General features: G+C 43.7%; 1 long non-coding RNA gene and 1 other non-coding gene across 4 annotated transcripts in view; one reads left to right on the top strand and one right to left on the bottom strand.

The window, feature by feature from the left end:
• The window catches only part of LOC112648546 (uncharacterized), a 54,660-nt gene that overhangs the window by 23,439 nt on the left and 14,542 nt on the right, over window positions 1-16,679 (top strand). The window lies entirely within an intron of this gene.
• Window positions 4,874-4,976, bottom strand: LOC112649041 (U6 spliceosomal RNA). Its single transcript, XR_003129458.1, has one exon. It is a non-coding gene; the product is annotated as a U6 spliceosomal RNA (small nuclear RNA).

Raw genomic sequence — 16,679 nt, 5'->3', positions numbered from 1 at the left:
GCCACAGGACAAGGAGGCCCCTTGGGGAACGTGTACAAGGAAAGGAAGTGTGGAAGATACTAGATTCCCCGAATGCACGTGCTTTGCACTTCGGGTCTTCCCCTAGGGAAAGAAAGAGCTGAGGCTTGTCAAGTATTTCCTGGCTGGACATCATAGCACCAGCTTTGTGGATCTCATCCGAACAAATCTAAAGCCTTCAGCAGCCATGAAGTCACAAACTACACGAGTTTAATCGGCTGTTACAGCCCTGTGCCTGGCAAGCAATACTTCCAGGCTCCTCCATTCCCAGGCTCCAGTGACATGCATGCTTATCCCAAGGGTTGGCTTATGCTGGGGCATCACCTACACCAAGTGTGAGGCCACTCAGGGTGTCGCCTCCACCAGCCTGAGTCCTGAGGCCTCCCAACAGTTTGTCCCTTTCTTCTGAGCTCTTCTTTCAAATGGCTCTGCCTCCTCTCTGACTGCTGTTCTGATCTTCCCAGGAGCCCTGGCATTACACCTGCTAGTTTTAGCCTGTCCCAACGGAGCTGCTTAGAAACAGCCTCTTTCTCTCCCCCAACTTCCCAGCTGGCAAATATTCTGGCTTGCCAAGGGCCCCCTAGAGCTGTGTGGAGTCAGGCAAGTGATTTAACCTGGACTATTACAAAGTAGCTTGCTACAGATAAAAGATTTGTCTAAGGTCAACCTCTGCTGATTATTGTGGTTGATGGACCTAAATGCATCCTTTTGCTCAGATTTTACAGAGCACTTACAGATTGGTTTTGTCATTTGCCGTCACACCTCTTTCTTTAAACTACATGTGATAGAAGTCAGACCTTGATATAGGTCTGCACTTATGTGCTGTGTGATCTTGAATAAGCTACTCAACCTCTCTGATCTTCCTTTCTTCACTTATATAAAAAGATAATAACCCTGCACAGGGTTGGTGGTTTTTTTTTTTTTTAAGATTTTATTTATTTATTCATGAGACACAGAGACAGAGGCAGAGACACAGGCAGAGGGAGAAGCAGGCTTCTCACAGGGAGCCCGATTCGGGACTGGATCTTGGGACCAGGATCACACCCTGAGCCAGAGGCAGACACCCAACCGTTGAGCCACCCAGGGACACCTGGTGTTTCTTTTTTATTTTTTTTTATTTAAAAAAAATGTTTTTAAAGATTTTATTTATTTATTCATGAGAGACACAGAGAGGGAGAGAGGCAGAGACACAGGCAGAGGGAGAATCAGGCTCCATGCAGGGAGCCGGACGCGGTTACTCGATCCCAGGTCTCCAGGATCACGCCCTGGGCTGAAGGCGGTGCCAAACCACTGAGCCACCCAGACTGCCCTCTTTTTTAAATAAAAACTAAGTCAAATAAACCTGTACAGTGCTTAGCAGAGTCAGCTTTCAATAGAAAGTTTCTAGTTTCCCCTTCCTCCTTAAAGATGAAACCAACATTTACCCTTGTTTGTTTTCCCCAAATCTAGTACAGCAGCATACATAACGTACTCTCGGTATGTTTGTTGAGAGAATGAATGAATAAATAAGGAGTGAACCAAAAGGGCATACATGACATTGGTAGGCTACAGGAAAAGTTGCCAAAACAAATAAGAATATTAGAATTTAAGAAGTGAGGACTATAGCAAGTGCTCCAAAATGTACATACAAGTACGTTCATTGTTGTGTTTTTGTCATAGCAGAACTTTTGAAATAGCCTAAATGTTCAACAAAGGGGACTGGGTACATTAAAGTAGTTCAATATAAAATTCTAGGCAGTTATTTTCAAAATGTAGATTTTAGAAGTATTGTTCCATAAAAATATCCAAAACATATTTTTAGGTAAAATGGTATGTTATAAAATTGTACTCCTATAAAACTACCTATTTATCTGTACTTCAAAAGAAAGAAATGCCCAGAATAATATTAAAAGACAATGATTATGTCTGGATGGTGGAATTACAGTAGTTTCTTATTTTACATATAATATTTTCCAATATTTGAATTTTTATGAGTATCACTCTTATAATCGGGAAAAAAATTCTTTTGGAAAACCAAAACACACAGCGTTAGGGTTTTTTTGTTTTGTTTTGTTTTTGGTTATAAATGCCAAACCCACGTTAAACTCAGTCAAGGGAAAATGTGTTTGGAAGGCTAATATGGCTGTGGGATGGTCAAGATGTGAGTGTAGCTCAGGAACAGCTAGAAACGGATCTGTCATACTGTACCTCTGTGAGCAGTATCATTCCTCCTACTGCAAGCCAAGCTTCCTCCACATGGCAGGAAATGCCGTCTTGATGAGTTCAGAGCTGCTAGTCTCCACCACAGAGAGAAAATGAGCACTGTGCTCTGTGGTCCCTAGATCATGAATTCCAAAAATATGCTACAATGGGTCCCAGTGGATCAAATGCCCTTCCCTTCCCAGTTGCTGTGCCCAGGGCATGGTGTTGCTCTATCATTGTCCCAGCTTGTGGCCCATTTCCATCCTTTGGCCCATCAGCGTGCCCAGGGGCAAGATTCTATCAGAAGAGCTTAAATAATAGGTTGAGAAATGATTGTCCCCTTCCCCCTACACCCTTTTGCTATGAACTGATATTTCCTTGGAGGTCAGGGGGACAGGATAGGACATTCTGAGTGTGTGGCTTAATTTCTGTCCTCAGAGAAGGGCAGGGGAAGGCTGGAAGTAGAGAAGTGGCCAGGATTGGACTGAGCATTATCAGTCTCAGAAACAATGAGTGAACTTGCCCGACATGTCCCTGTGCTGGTGGGAAGATTCCTCAGAGTCTTCAAAGAGCTTATGGCTCAACCCATGCTGGCTGCACAGAAGAAGTAGCTTATGTTGCTGTCACTACCTCTCTTCCGGAGGACCTTCCATCACTTCCATATAAGCAAGGAGAAATAGATCTTCTAAAGAACGATGCATTTTCTTAGAGCGTCTTGCATAAAACAACCAGAGCTCAATGAAACATTCAGTGGTTCCCATTCCTCTGCGCATTCCCTGCTTCATTTACTTACTTAGGAGATGGCAATTTAATCTTTCCAAAATAGAGTGTGTCTAGACAACAAATGCTTTAATACACTGTAGGACTTCATGGTATCATAGCTTATTATTACAATTCAATTCCGAATAAGTTACTGTGATGGAATGGGATCATGGCACCACGAGCACCTGGTGGTTAAGGGCTATACTTTAGCCATCACTGAGCCCCTGAGTGCTGGTCCACAGTAGGAACTCAGAAGTTAAGGGTGCTCAAAAATCTCATGGTTCATTCTTACCATATTTGTTTCTTTGGGTTTCTATTGTGTTGGTTTTGCTTCCTTTCTGCCTTTTCTCTGTATAATAAGGATACCATACACTGCCCCAAATCTTCTGGGTCTTGCAGTAAATCATTTTCAGAGGCATGTCCTTTCTCTAAGCTTTTGGGATGATGCTCCCTTTATCTTGTTCTATAGCATTTCCCCACAGAATTCATTCTTTACCCTTTTACCTATCCTTGATCAAGGTAGGATCTATCCTCCTGCCAACACAGAAGCTATTTGGAAGCCTTGGATTGGGCTCATTGTCCACTTGAGCACTGGCTGAATCCTAGTTCTGTAGATGGCAGTGGGTTTGTGAGTCCACCTTCCAGCCCACTATAAGCAGTTGTCTTATTCTTGTGGTGGATTTAATCCAATCCCCCAGCAAAATATTGCCCTGGAAGTTCTGGTGGTCCCCAGTCTATATCCTTTTGCCCTAAGACAATATAGCACAGATGATGTTCTATTTCTAAGATGCACAAAAGGATTTTAGTATGGCATCATATAGAGTTATGTCTCATCCCCAAATAGGCACTGCAGAGAGAGCACATTATAGAACATTTTGTTTATACTGAAACTGAATAATCATTGAGCACCGAGGGGTAACAAAAAGAGTGTTTCTCCTTTCCTATTTAGAATAAAGAGCTTTGGAATGCCAAAACCCACAAGGGGCACCTGTGTGGCTCAATGGTTGAGCATCTGCCTTTGGCTCAGGTCATAATCCTGGGGTCCTGGGATCAAGTCCTACATCAGGCTTCTCACAGGTAGCCTACTTTTCCCTCTGCCTATGTCTCTGCCTCTCTGTGTGTGTCTCTCATGAATAAATAAGTAAAATCTTAAAAAAAAAACCACCACCAAAAACCATGACAGGTCTGCTAACATAGATTCCCATTTCCGTGTATCATCATTATGGATTATTTACCTTGTTCTTCAGCATGAAATTGATTTTTAGTTGCAAGTAAAGGGCCACGCACCAACAGGTGCCTAAATGGTAAGGACACTTGTTTTTATTAAACAGGAACTCCAGAGGTACAGTCTTGGGGAAGGTCTGACCAGGTCATCAAGGCCTCAAGCTCTTGCTCTCCTTCAAATATGACTTTATAGGCATATTGCTTTTCATCATCATGTGTATTGCTTCATGGACTTGATGTGGCTGCCTTAGTTCCAGGCATCACATCCACATTCCAGATATGAAGGAGGAGAAAGGGATGACAGCATGCTTTTCTTCAAGTCTGTCCCTTTTATTAGAAAAGCAAACATTTCCTGGAAAACTCCCAGCTGACTTTCATTTTATATCTCATTGGTCCCAACTGGTAACATTTTACTCCTAGTAGCAAAGGTGGAGGAACGATGAGCAGTTTACAAGGAAAAGTCATATAGCCATGACTAGATGGAATTTATCAATCCTAACTCATTCCCTGAGTCAAGGTATATTGCTGCTACACACCACTAACCTCCATCACCATCCAAATAAAATTAGTGTTCTGTTAGCAGTGACTGCTGATAGCTAAGGACAACCTTAGCAGCATTTAATTGTAGTGACAGTGGTTGTAGAACTGACCAATGCTTTTCTAAGATAAAGGCACTTTGAAAATAGTGAAATGACATACGGTTTTCACAAATTTGCATGTCATCCTTGTGCAGCAACCAGGCTAATCATCTCTGGATCATTCTAATTTTTGTAGATGTGCTGCAGAAGCAAGCATGAAATGATGTATGGTTTTGATCACTGATAAAAAAATATGGAATCAGTGGAACTGATACTATCTAGTTCAACATACTTAAAAAATGATAGCATTATCATTTTTAATGCTATCATTGATAGCTTATTGAACTCACAAAGACCAGAGAGAAATCAAATCAAATAATATTTATACAACCTTCCTTTCCAAAAGCAAGTAATTTCTGAACCCAATATATAAGGAATTATAAATACCATTTATATTGATGGTCCAACTTTCTCCAAGCAAGTAAATTCTGAGGATCGCATCCTTCGAAGTCCCTTTTGAGTCTGTATTTCTGCTGAATTCAGAGTAAAAGTCCTTCTTGGGTTATTGCTTCTTCTACACAGCAAAGACTAGAGAGGCCCAGGGCCTCCTCCTTTGTCTTCCCCTTCCCATTATTGTCTCTCAAGCTTACCCCTTAGCAATGTTAATTTTGGTATTAGGGGTCTTCTATTAGCACTCACAAGGTGAAAGGTAGGAAGTTAAGGTGTCCAACTATCCCAGATTCCCAGGACTGAGGCTTTCCTAGTAAACAGGACTTTCAGTGCTAAAACCAAAACCATCCTAGGCAAACTAAAATGGTTGGTCACCATAGGGATTATCACCAATGTGAAGGGGAGTGAGGGAGAGAGGGTTTAAGAAGAAGGAAGGAGAGGGAGGGAGGACCTGTGAAATCAGGGCCATGAAACTCAACTTGAAATTTGATGGCTTTTCTTTTCATCTTAATAACTAGGGTTCCTGCACGGTAACTTACCAGCAGTACTTGAACTCATCATTTCTTCAGGTTCTCTACTCACTCTTCCAACCTGTACATAATTGCCCAGTTTTGACCTCCCACTTCTGTCCTACCAAATATGTGTTTCCCAATTCCAATTCCTGTTCACCAGATTCAATGGCACTGTAAGTGAATGCTATAAAGCTCTCTCTGATCCAACACATAGCGATGAGAGAGAACATATAAAAAAGAATTTTAAAAGTCAAAGCCACACTTGGGGTGCCTGGTTAAGTGTCCAATTTTTGGTTTTAGCTCAGGTCATGATTTCAGAGTTGTGAAATCAAGCCCCAAGTCAGATTCTGCACTCAGTGAGGAGTCTGCTTGAGACTCTCTCTCTCCTTCTCCCTTTGCCCCTCCTGCTCATATGCACATGCTCTCTCTCTAAAATAAATAAATAAAAATTTTTAAAAAGTCATAGCCACACTCAAAAATTATATATATATATATATATGTGTGTGTGTGTGTATATGTGTGTGTGTATATCTCCACAACTGTGGAGATATATATATATATCACCACAGTCCTAGAACAGAATCAAAATGGGTAGCAAAGAGTAGGGGCTGATCTGAGGGCCTGCCAGGTTCTGGATCTGGAAGTAGGTAGTAGGAGCCATGAGTTTGGCTTCTGCAGATAAAAGCACACCAGAAAGGAAAGGTGCTCTGTGGGAGGCACAGGAGCCGGAGTCGTGTTCAGAGCTCACAACCGGAAGCTGGGGCAGGGCTTCCCTGGCCTGTGAAAGGAAGCTGGAGGACGTGCTACATACCACTGCCTGAGGTGTAGCTTAGCTCAGGCTCAAACATAAACCCCACAAGAAGGAATATACAGAGAAAAATACAGGCAAGGGTAAAAGATTCCTATGTATAATGATCCTGTAAACCCAACTTTAAAATCCACCAAGAGGGATCCCTGGGTGGCGCAGCGGTTTGGCGCCTGCCTTTGGCCCAGGGCGATCCTGGAGACCCGGGATCGAATCCCACGTTGGACTCCCGGTGCATGGAGCCTGCTTCTCCCTCTGCCTGTGTCTCTGCCTCTCTCTCTCTCTGTGTGTGACTATCATAAGTCAATAAAAAAAAAAATTCACCAAGAGATCAAACACCAGAAAGAGCCAATAAAGTCAATAATTGGTTTGAGTTTTTTTCCAGAAAGAAATAATTTAAAAATTGTGAAAAAGACTTAAAAATACTTTCATCTGGAATCCTTGAAGAGATCATTGAAGGCATCACATCCCGACAAAATATCTATGCCAATGATATTTGTTTATGCCATTAAGACAGACAAATGAAATAAACACAGGTGGACATAAAATTAGAAATTATGAAGAAAAGTATAACCATTGAAATGTTTTCAAAAACTCAAGAGGATAGTTTCTAAGCTAAATGTAGTTGAAGAGAGAATTAATAAATTGGAATTGGGAGGAATTCACCCAGAAGGTAACAGCATCAGAGGAGCCATAGAAATGAGGCAGAGGATGGCAGGCGTTGTGGTTATGGGCTAAGGGCTCAGGAAGGAGGTTGTCAAAGGTGATGTTTGAACAGCTACCTGGCCAACTAAGGAAGCAACTGATATGAATGTAGATAAACATAAACCAAATTTATAGACACACAGTAGTATTAATACCTATTTTCCAAGTGGCTTAATAATTAAATAGCAAGCATAAAAGCACCCAGCCCAGTGCCTGGCACATAATTTATAATAAATGTTAAGAAGCTCTGCTTCCCTTCCTAAGAACCTGACTTAAAAGAATAGCATTTTGCTTTTTGCGTCCATGTGGAGGGGGCTTTGGCCACTTCTGCTCCAGCCTCGCATCATTCCCAGGGGACTCGAATTGGCTGATGATTTTTGGCTCTAATAATGGAGGATTCAGTTCTTTGTGACAAAGTGGCTGGAACATTGTCAGCTGTTCATATGCCTGTTTTCTCCGTCTGCTTCTCTCCCTTGAGAACAAACTCTATTTTGCTCTCTAGCACGAACTAAACAAGCTAATCATGTCCAAAATGTAGAGATGACATTTTAATATATCCAGGCAGCCTGGCTAGCGGTTTCTCCGCAACTCTCAAAATTTCATCAACAGGGCTCTGAGCACTTTTCTCTGTTATGTCCTGTCTGGAGCCCTGAAAGCACTCCTGGCAGAGGTCACGAAGCTAGGGGAGACAAAGCCATCCTCATTCTGAGCACTGAGCCTTTTCAACTCACAGGCCCCTGATGGAAACATTCCCTAATGAAAAGAACAAAATAAGACTGGTTCACAGTGCACAGCAACAGAATGTTCCATCGGACAGAGAGCAGCCTCTTGGAACGTGGGAATCTGAGAGACTGGATTGCATTCAAAGAAAATGCCCCTAGAGTGATAAAGAGCAAGTCCTGGGGGCTCAGCAACATTCAAGATTGCATGCTTGGAAGAGGGGGTGGGGCTCCCCACCCAGCCTGGGGGTGGGGTGGGTATCCTGGAAACTGAACGAAGCTGAGATGTGAGGCTGATGATCAAGGACATGGGGAACAGCAGCTTCTTCCTCCCCTGAGTGAGATCCAGAAGCACAAAGGAGAAGCTGGAAGTGTGGTGCATGTTTGTTTTTCTAACCAGAAGAGAGAAAATGTGTCCCACCCTCTCTGAGCCCGTGGTCAGGAAAAGGTTGTTTTCAGAAGGAAAGGAGGAAGAGGAGGAGGAAATATCCCTTTTTGCTGGGCATTTGCTCCCAGGGGCAAGGGGGGCTGAAGGACACTGGATGGTGGTCCTGGGAGCCCCTCAGCTTCTCAGGACTCCCCGACCTCACCAGCTAGTGTCTCCACTAGCAAGTCTATTTAAAAAAACAAAAAAACAAAAAACACTCTTCCCCTTGTTTACTTGGAGGGGATTTTTCTTTTCTTTTTAAAAAAACTGCACATCTCACCAAGCCTGAATTATTGAAAAGAAAACTGTAAAGAACTGAGCATTGCAACTTTGGCGCAGTTGGAGGTAAATGTTCATCCTAGGAATGAAGAAAAATAAGAGGATTTGCAGGGATGAGTGGGAGGATTCTAAGGTCTCCCACATCCCACAGTGCAGGTATCCAGTGACTCTTCTGGAGAAGAATCAAAGAAAAAAAATCACTTAAATATACGTCACATTAAAAAACAAAAGAAAAAAAATCAGATGCTTGGGGTGAGATTAGAGAGGAAATTATTGCACAACCAGTGGGATGAGTTTGATGTACCATGGCTTTGGCGGTCTTCATGTACATATATCTGCTTTGTTTTCATTGTGCTTGTCCATTACACACACATACACACACACACACACACACACACACACGGTTTGGAAAGCCTCTTGACTAAGATCTTGGTCCCTGTGGTAGGCAGGCAGGAGAGCCACCAGACCAAAAAAAGAAAAAGAAAAAACAAAAAACTAAAAAACTTCAAATTGAGAGTGAGACACTGTTCGGTAATCAGTATTTATTAGGCAGCCTGCATTGCAGTAGACTCCTTGCCTTTTGACTAAATTAACGCAGGGCATCATCCCAGCAAGTGCACATGGACTTGATGCTTTTGCTGGGGGACAGTCATTTTGCTGGCACCCATAGAACCAGCCGCAGGATATATGTTTGAGTGACGAAATAAATTGTAAGTTCAAGGTTAAATCCTTTTTAAAATTAGTTCCTCATTCTAATTAGAAACACTGCATTGATCTATTTTCTTTTCTTATGCTTCAATACATGTGGTTGTTTTTTTAAAAATTCATCTACTTTTTAAAGTTAACTACCTTTCCTCATGGGATCCTCGACAAACCACAACCCCTTGTGACATCCACAACAGATGTGAGCCTAACTGCTCAGTATTTTCAGAGACTTGCAAGCCACATACTCTCACCACCAATCTCCCTGGGCCTCAGACTTAATTTTTAAAAAGGCCTTTGTTCCAGACCTAGGGCTCAAGCACTTATGTCCATGAATCCCAGGGAGTGAAAGACTTGGGAACTGGGAGCCCAGAAAGGACATTACATGCTCCATATTAGAGAGCAAAATAGCAATGAAACCAAACTAGAAATTAGGATTCACAGGTTCCAAGTGACTTTTTCAAGAAGCACATTTTGAAAGATTTTATTTATTTATTAGAGAGAGAGAGAGAGAAAGAGAAAACATGCATGAGTGGGGCAGAGGGGTAGAGGGAGAGGAAGAGGCCGACTCTTTATAGAGCAAAGAGCCCTTCATGGGGCTCAATCCTAGAACCCTGGTATCATGACCTGAGCTGAAGGCAGATGCTTAACAGACGGAGCCACCCAAGCACCCCTCAAGAAGCATGTTGTAAAACTAAATTAGTCTACATTGAACATCTGTGTGTGGGGATTTATTTATCTGTGTGTGCAATGCTCGTCAAGTGCAATCATATAAGGTGCCCGTTAAAAACACAACATGGAGCAGAAGGAAATAATCCAATTTATCTACTGAGTTCAACTAGGAATATTCATTTGAATAGCTAATAACTTGACATTGGATGGAAAAATTACTCTGTCTCTTCTTGGACGAGACCCAAGGAGGATCATCACTTCTTTGTCTCCTGACGAAATCAATAGTGAGTTTAGCAGCTGCTCTGTTATTGTAATTCAGCTACTTTATTTCTGTTTTAATCAGAGCAGATTACTTTTGACCAAACTAGCATCTCTGCATATATAATCTACACTGTATGACCTCTTTCAGTTAATGAGAACTGAGTCCCTCTGTTCATGTAATGTTTGTGCAAAGCTAATTTATCTTGACCAATATTATGCTAATTATATAAGTGCAGTTGGCTCTTGCAGACAATTTCTATTATGAGAGCTCTTGAAGTGCAACACAGAAGAAAGAATACAATGGAGCAGACATGTAATTAGGGAGATTAGGAAAATCCTTTCCCAGGTATCAAAATGCATTTGAAGTGTAGGAATTTTGATCTTTTTATTATGATGTCTGTATCCTCTAGTGGGCCAACTTGATCCTTCAGTTTTGTGGAGTAAAATCTCCGATAGCCATAGGGGCTGGGAAAATAAGGTAGATGAGTAAAAGAGGCAGGGTTCAAGTGCGTGTGCTTGTGTCATGGGAGGGAGTACCTTGGAAGCCTAGACCTGGAGGGAGTGTCTGCTCCATCTGAAGGAGGCTGCCCAGGGACTCCTGGGTGCCTCAGTCTGTTGAGCATCTGCCTCTGGCTCAGGTCATGATCCCAGGGTCCTAGAATGGAGTCCCATGTTGGGCTCCCTGCTCAGCAGGGAATCCACTCCCTCTCCCTCTGTCCCTCCTCCCCCACCGCTCACCCTCACTTGTGCATGCTCTCTCTCAAATAAATAAAATCTTTAGGAAAAAAAAATAATAAAGGAGGCTGCCTGCCTCACTGCCATAATATCATAAGGGAATGAAGTATGCCAATGGATTGGAGTGAAGAATCCTGATTTTTAAGTGGATCCAATTTTCTTTTTAAATTTTTAAATGCTGGGTTGGATCAAATAAAGTTTATCTGAGGGCAGGATCTACTGGGCTGCCTTTTTGTGACCCCGGCTCCGTTCCATACCAAGGTCATTTCAGTAACCAGAGGCTTAGAAATAGTCTACAAATTAGCTGGAGCATCCACCAGGTGGCAGGAAGAGGTAGCTGATCACTTGCTTGCCAACCTTTCCAAAGTCAAAGATTGCTGTGGATCTGTCTGGAGTCTTTAAGAACAGCTGTCCTCTTGACCCCACCAACAACTGCTCCCCAAATCCTGAAGCAGCCAAACACTTGAGGAGACCTCCCTCTCTTCCTATCATTATCAGACACAGATATGCCAGGAAAGTTGGAAAACAGATAACCCACCATACCACAACCCACCACCACCCCTGCCCAACACCCATCCTCACCTCCAGGGCCACTGGGGAGCCAGTTCCTGGAGCATGAAAGGCTAACAGCCTTGACTCTGCTTCCTCCTTCCACTGGTGTGAGGGCACTTGATATGAAGTGAAAAGGCACTGAAAATGAAAAACATCCATGTCCCAGGGTTGCTTCCAGGTGTAACTAGAAGCAAACAGACTGCCTGGGCACATAGCTGTTTTAGAAGCAAGGCCTAGTATCAGGTGCCATTAAGGTCTACTTGATGCTGCTACCTGTGTCTGAGGCCTGCGTTCCTGATCCACTGCTTGGCTTTGTCTATTTTGTGCCAGGATCTGACCTGCCTCTCAGTCTGGTTTTGACCCTGACACCAGGGCTCCTATCTGCAGTGCACCACCCAGCACATGACACCAGCCTGCCTCCTACCCAACAAAGACTACCTGTTGGTCTCCTCCTCTGCTTGGCCCAGACTCGCCCAGCCCAGGCCTGCCTCTTCCCCTGGCTTCACCCAGCCTCACCCCAGCCCATCCTCTCTGTGCTCTGTCCAGGCACTGAAGGCCACTCTGCTGGGACTGTCCTGCCCTGCCCCACCCCCCAGAGCTGCCTTATTTCCTCTTCTCAGAAGGCCTAGGGCGAAAGGCAGCACAGAACATGAATCTGTGACTTGAGGAGAATGCCATGGAGAGAGACTGGTGCTCATTTCCACTGAGAATTAGCAGGACAAGACAGCTCTGAATATTGGCCAGAGAGAGAAAGGCTATAAAATATTAGAATTTATTATCTGGGGAGATTTGGCATTTTCAAGTTTTCTGGGTGGACAAGAAAGCCCAGTGTCTGAAATGGGGATTGGCTGCAAGTGGGGAGCCCTGCTGGGGGCCATGGAAGAAACAGATTGGCCTTAAGACCAGCTCTCCAGACTGCTCTGTCCTCTTCCTGGCCAGCTGGACATGGAGATATCCTTTTAGGGAAAAGTCTGGGCTCATTTAAAGGGGGTTTAAACAAGGCCATGTCAGGCAGGTTTCCAGAATGCCAAATTGCAGAAGGGCATCGTGAATGGGGGAGAGCTCAGTCTGGAAATTCCGGGGCCTGACTTGCAGTCTGGTCCAAGGCTATGGGAGCTCAGGCTACTAGATCTCTCTAGGTCTCCAACAACTCATTAAGAATACAGAGGTTGGACTGGATGGACTGTTCGTTACCTAAGTTGACGTAACAACCCTTCGAAGCTTAAAACGACAAATGTCTATTATCTCACAGATACTGTGAGTCAGTGATCCAGTCTCTCTGAGGCTTCAGCCCTCTCAGGGTTTGACATGGAGAGATCTGCTTTCTAGCTCGCTCAAGTAGTTGTCAGCAGGATCCAGCTCTCTGAATCCTAGAATTAGAGTCTTGGTTGGAGTAAGAGCCCCAGTTCCTCAATAGATGTTGGCTAGAGGCCTCCCTCAGTTTCTTGCTACATGATTCTCTCCACAGGGCAGCTCACAACATGGTGGCTGGCTTTCTTCAGCATAACTGTGAGAGAGGGAGCTAGCAAGATGGGAGTCAGAGTCTTCGTGACATCCCGTCACTCTGCTGTATTCTGTTCCTTAGAACTGACTCACTGAATTCAGCCCACACCCAAGGGAAGGGAGTACAAGGGAGAGAATACCAGAAGGCAGGGATCACTGGGAGGTCTTCTAGAGGCTGCCTACCACAGATTATCTTCAAGGCCTCTCAGATTCCGTGACTCCTCCTTCCTCTCTCCCAGAAGGAAGCTATGTACACATTCTGTTTACAACCCCAAACTCCAAGCCTCTAAGCCAAGTGTTTGAATGGCTCTGATTTATTCTTTACCCAGAGTTAAACAACATAAAAAATGTAGTCAAATGGGAAAATCATCTTATCCCAAAGAGTTAGACTGTGAAAAGAAGACATTGCATTCTCTATTTCTGTGCCATCGACCATCAGAGTCTGCTGGTAGACCAAATATCTTTTTAGAGTAGACAGGGAAAAGACATCCTTGTTTAGATCCCTTCAGATCAAAGGCACTGATGTTTACCTATCCAAATGTAGGTTGATTGGAGGTAAATTCCTGCATTGTGAGAGGAGTGTTACAATTCAAAGGTCAATCACCAGTCACACTTTCTTTACAAAACAAAGTCATGGATTATCCCCAGTGCCTCTGGGAGGTACTAGTATTTCCTATGGAAGGTTGTGACTTTCTAAAGCCATGTCAGACCGTGGCTGAGGTTCAAATGTGGAGAAGAACAGAGGCTTCCAAATCCTGAGACTGTTGGGTTGATTTGAATTGAAGGAGATAAAGCTCCCTTTGCAGAAAATAGACACTAATGTTTCTGGTTTTGCCCATCACACAAGACACTTGTAGAGCAGTCATGGGTTCTTTTTTGAACTCTGTTTTAATCAATCAGAAATCCATATTTCCTTTACTAATAGCCCTCTTTGAAATTGTGGTCATCATAACCCTTTATTTTTTAATGACTCCAAGGGCTCTTCTTTTTGGAAAGCCACTCAATCAATGTGCATATACATATTAACCAATTTGCTGCCTGCAGCAAAACAGCCTCCATAGTCTCATACTTCTCTAACAGGCTGAGATCCATGTTCCTACTTATAATTTCTAATTCTGAGGATTCCTGAGCAATACATTCGGAATTTGCCAGATTTTCTTAGCCGATCGCCTTCTGTTTTCTTTTCGTCATATTTAAGAATCTAAGACTTCCAAAGATACAAAGTTGTGTACTGTGGTACACAACTATCAAAGCTTCTTATGTATAGCTCCTCATGTGTTCTCTCAAACTTTATAAAAATAGAGATTTAGCTGGAGGTAGCACAACACAAAAGCACAACACAAAGGAAAATACAGTTGACCCTTGAACAACTCAGAGGTTAGGGGAGCCAACCCCCACCCCTGCCACAGTCAAAATACCATGTATAAGTGTGACTTTCCTAAAACTTCACTAATAGCCTACCATTGACCAAAAGCCTTATTAATAGCATAGACAGTCAATTAATACATATATTTTTATGTATTATATACTATATTCTTACAATTAAGTAAGCCAGAGACAAGAAAATGTTAAGAAAACTATAAGAGAAAACACACCTATAGTACAATATTGTAAGAAATCTTCATATAAGCAGACCTGCACAGTTCAAACCCTTGTTGTTCAAGGGTCAACCACACATGGACCTTGACATCAGGCAAGCTGAGTTAGAACCCCAGGTCCACCACTCCCTAGCACTCAAACTTCTGGCAGGGTTATTTCACCTTACAGTGACTCTCGGAGCTCTCATCAGTAAAATGAGATCACAGACACCTATCTCACAGAACTGTTTCAAGGATTAAACTACCTAGATATATTTGTGAAATGTGTTTAGCACATCGCATGGAACCAGTTACTCAAAAAATGCTGGCTTCCTTTTCCGCTATGGGAGAAATAGAGATCTGAGCGTGCCTCCCAATGTTTAATCAAATAGGAACAAGAGGGGGTGGACTTCCTGAGCCTAGCTCATCGGCTTGCATTGCAGTCACTTCAGACCCTCCTTTTAGAGAGTTATCTCCAAAATATCCCCAACCACCACTTTAAGAGGCTTTGTGAACTGAGCCTGAAATGCCACAGAAGAGACATGCAGCCTGTGCCATTCCTGTGCCCTCACGTGAGGGCAAAATTGCTCTCAGTTTGTCAAGGTATGGAGAGCATTATGGGTGATATATGCAGAGACACTGATACATCCCCTTTCTGAACTTACATTGGTTTTGTGTTTTAGCCTCTGCATCTAAGGGGATGAAAAGCAAGCACCTATAAAAGTGCTCAGTGGGTGCTCTGTAGGGATCCCCAGTAAAGAATTCCTGTAGGTGATTCACAGAGTCAGCTGCATATTTGAAAATTTCTCTCCTTTACCTAGCCAGGAGCCTGAGATTTGCTCCAGCTATCCAGAAGCAGCTTTGAAGTATGCGTAGCCACTGGGCATGCCCTATACCCTGAAGTCAGCTGTGAGAGAAGAGGACTGAACCAAGTCACAGGGAAGCAGCCAAGAATCCAAGGCAGGAAGGAGCTAGAGGAGGAGAAGCTCAGAAGAAAAGGGAGAGACCTGGCTCCAGGGCCTGGGGCTGGTGTTTGGGGATGCCCTGGCCACTTCAATAGATGTGAGGGAGACACCAGAGTGGACTGGCCCAGTGGTTTCTCTTGGCCATGAGAGGAAGCTTATAAAAGCTTTTCCCAGCTATAAAAAATGAAAGTACAGTGAACGGTCCGAATCTTGGCTATTGAACAAAATTAGGAAAAGCCAAGATCAAAGGTATAAAGGAAAAGGAAGGATTGGGTGGTCTCATCGATCCCAGCTGCCTCCAACATTCTTTTTTTTTTTTTTTTTTTTTTATTTCATGAGAGACACCAAGAGAGAGGCAGAGACATGGGCAGAGGGAGAAGCAGGCTCCCTGCGGGGAGCCTGATGCAGGACTCAATCCCAGGACCCCGGGATCACAACCTGAGCTGCAGGCAGATGCTCAGCCACTGAGCCTCCCAGGTGTCCCTGCCTCCAACATTCTTGCTCCCAGAAGTCACCTCCTCCTGCAGTTCTCATCCTGGCCAGGACTCTGTCAGCAACTCTCTCGTGGGGGAACCTCCTGCTCCCTTGCTCTCCTAGCTACGGAAGCACACCTTACTTTAGCCAGGGACTCACTAGGAAACACAACTGGGATTACAAAAGAGAATATCCTAAGCAAGGGAAGTGTTTCAGAGCACAGGTACGGCTTGCCCTAGAATAACCCATATCTGGGCATACCCTAGCTCAACTGACACAGCCTCCCGGGAAGCTTCTTTTCCCCAAGTCTACACTTATCCAAGAGACCCAGCCCAAAAGTTGTCCTTAGGTGTTGGCTCCAGTCACATCCCACCTGCCTTCTCCTCTCATACCCCCGCCTCCCTGTTACTGCCACCCCTACATCCCCAACCAACAGCCAGCAGTTACAGAGACAGCTGGGGGGAGGGGGGTGGCACCTTTCTGAACAGAAAATGGGGATTCCTTGTGCTAATGAAGGACATTAAGACAAGTCCTTGTCCAGAGGACAAGGCGAGATTACTCTTTTAAATCTTGCTACT

This window comes from Canis lupus, chromosome 7 (genome assembly GCF_003254725.2).
Source record: "Canis lupus dingo isolate Sandy chromosome 7, ASM325472v2, whole genome shotgun sequence".
Classification (NCBI taxonomy): Eukaryota; Metazoa; Chordata; class Mammalia; order Carnivora; family Canidae; genus Canis; species Canis lupus.
The sequence above is the reverse complement of the archived record's forward strand: the minus strand, read 5'-3'. Positions and strand labels throughout refer to the sequence as shown.